The sequence below is a fragment of the Castor canadensis genome, chromosome 1, assembly GCF_047511655.1.
Source record: "Castor canadensis chromosome 1, mCasCan1.hap1v2, whole genome shotgun sequence".
Lineage (NCBI taxonomy): Eukaryota > Metazoa > Chordata > Mammalia > Rodentia > Castoridae > Castor > Castor canadensis.
The window spans coordinates 171,526,094-171,529,039 of NC_133386.1; the positions used below are offsets into that span (position 1 = coordinate 171,526,094).

General features: G+C 43.2%; 1 long non-coding RNA gene across 1 annotated transcript; it reads left to right on the forward strand.

Annotated features, from left to right (window-relative positions):
* The first annotated feature begins 590 nt into the window (after window positions 1-590).
* LOC141421510 (uncharacterized) lies at window positions 591-1,647 on the forward strand. The gene is made up of 2 exons (XR_012446071.1): window positions 591-724; window positions 1,312-1,647. It is a non-coding gene; the product is annotated as an uncharacterized lncRNA (long non-coding RNA).
* The last annotated feature ends 1,299 nt before the right edge of the window (window positions 1,648-2,946 follow it).

A 2,946-nucleotide genomic window follows, 5' to 3' on the forward strand; every position in this document is an offset into this window, starting at 1 on the left:
ATCACAGTGAGGTGATGGATGATACAGTCAGACAGCCAAGGTTCAAATCTCAGCTTCATCACTCCTTAGTTGTGTGGTCTTGGACGCAGCACTTAACTTCTCCAAACCTGACTTTTCATTAGTAATAGGACATCCATATTTTCCCGAGATTGTTGGAGTTAATCCTTACACAGTGCTTGGTACATGGTTATAAGTTATGCATAAGTTGTGGCTGCTAATAATGACAATGATAACAATGCAATCCTGGAGGACTGGGGGAGGGGATGGAGGCTTCTCCTCCCTTTTTCACAGGGGACCACAGTGGGATGCACACATCGCACTTGCTCAAGCATTGCTGGTGTCCTTGGTGTTAATGACAGTGAGGCTGTTACGATAGTTCCAAGGATGGTCACGTTGGGTGTGATGAATAGCATGAAGTACATGCTGTCACTTGCTCAGTTTATTTGAATTGATAATGGTCACAGGGATAGTCACATTGGGGATGAAAAATATGACCAAATGTAGAAGCCTGTTACAGTCCCAACCCAACCACGTCGTCTTCTAAGAACTCTTGCACCTGTCTCTCCTAAGCCTTAGCCACCTGGCAAGTATGCTGACTAACTTGTTGCACCCCATCGTTCTTCCTGGTCCTGATCTTGCTGATCTGTTTTGCTGGTGTGCTCTCCTTTTGTGCTCCCAGGTCTGTCTGTCTGTCTGTGAAGCCGAGGATTGGGCCTGCCTGTGTGTAAGTCTCTGTGTTCACTACGGGACCTCTCCTTCTCCAGTAGTATTTGGTAGTTATATTGAGGAACATGTCTCTCAGGTCCTGAGGACCATGGGCAGAGTGCCACAAAGCTACAGAGTGTGGCCCTTTGTGGCTTTATTCATGATGTGATCCATGTCTTTGCTGTCACGAAAGAGGGCAGATGCTGTAGGGAGCAAACTCAGCCTGGTCTGCAGGGGTACCTGGAATGCCAGGAACTGTGCACCTGGGAATGATGGACTCTCCACTAACCTGAGAGCCCAAGAAAAGCTTCTTAAGATCAGGACAATGGTGTTAGAAAGTGTGGCCTGAGTTAAAATACAGTGTGCCTCAGCTTTCTCTGGGGGCTTGAATCTCTCATTAATATGGTTGGCTGGACATCAGGGAAGTATGCACCACCCTCTCCAGGTGTGATTCAGGTTTTATATTTTCAATAAATTCAATAGTCTGAGATAGATACTTTGATGTAGCCTCCCCCAAACTCTTTTGTTCTAGGCACTGACTTGAGAATTTGGCACTTCAGACGTAGTAACATCTCTCAGCATTTTATTTTTAATTTTTTTCTACAGGTCATGTTGTATCTACCTAGGACATTCTGAAAATGGCAGTGACATCTAAGAATATATACTTATCTCTTCATGCCAGTTCTCCAGTAGTGGCTTTGCCCATGTCTCAAAGTTGCTTGGTTCCAGTTCTAAGATGTGGAGTGTAGATTTTGTAGAATGATGTTCTATGTCCTTAAAATGTTAAATATTCATGAATTGTTACTTAACATAAAGACATTATTCTAATGAGTTTGAAATACCTTATGAGTTCTATACTTAATTATAAATAATCTTGGTATTAAAATACACTTACCTAATGTACAGTCATGCTATTCCAAACATATGACATTATTTTTCCAAGCATTGTGTTTTTGGAGTTTCTTCAACTTGTTGAGAGACCCCACCCAGACCAAGGAAGAGAAAGAGATGTTTATTCGTGATACTGAAGGTTAGACTTTTGATGGAGACTCTGATGAGCACTGGTAATGGAGATTATTTTCTAAGTAGAGGTAAAAATGAATCAGATTGCTGTCTGGGTGGCAAGGCAGAGCCTATGCCAATCCTTGGCATCATTGTTTTGGCTAAACATATCATATTGACCACTCACGTTAGCTATTACCTCCTCTTCCCGCTCCAACCCCTCATGACAGGAAACAAATAAAGGACCACAAATATGTCCACCAACTAATGAACGGATAACCAAAATGTGTGGTATACATATAATGGATTGTTACTCAACCACAATAAGAAGGAAGTATTAACTAAATGCTACAACATGGATGATTTTCACAAAAATGTCTGATTGGATGATTTCATGTACAGAAAAATCAAAAATAGGAAAATCCATGGAGACAGAGAACAGATTGGTAGTTTCTAGGTGCTTGGGAAAGGTGGAAAGGGGAGAGACTGTTTAATGGCTACTGGTTTCCTTTCTTCTTTTTTTGGTGCTGGGGTTTGAACTCAGGGCCTCACACTTGCTAGGCAGGTGCTCTACCATTTGAGCCACCTCACCAGCCTGGTGAGAATGTTTTGGAACTACATAGATGTGATGGTGTATAACACTGTGAGTGAGCAAACTGCCGCAGAACTGTGTGCACACTTTAAAATGGTTACGATGGTGCATTTTATGTCAATTTTAAAAAGAGAGCAGAAAGATGAAGACCAAGGGAAAGGGGGGGAGGGCATCCTCACTGGGCAAGAAATTTCAGCAGAATTGGGAAGATGAAAAGCTTCTAGACAAGTGGCAGTTGACTTACCAAAGGGGAGGAAACTGTGAGACTTTGGGGAATTAGGGGAGAGCAGTACTAGTGAGAAAGAAGCCACTTTCCTGGGAGGAACCACAGTAAGGCTGAGGCATGGAGGCATTAGGAAATTCAGAATGGAGAGAATTTGAACGTTCAGGGACATTTTCCCATTTTAAGTAGCCAGGGGACTCTGTTGTCCCCTGGGTGCAGAAACAGCAGTGCAGGGTGAGATACCTTTCCTGGAATGCTGGCAGCCAAGTTTCTATCAGTTCCTGCACCCTGCCTCAGGCAGAAGCCTGGAAGATTCCTTTCTGGAGAAACTGACTTATATAAGAGAAAGCAGCTCAGCACTTTGGTTTTGGGATCTCCCCAGTATAAATGCAGCTCCCCACTGATTGGCTTCCTGTGATGACTG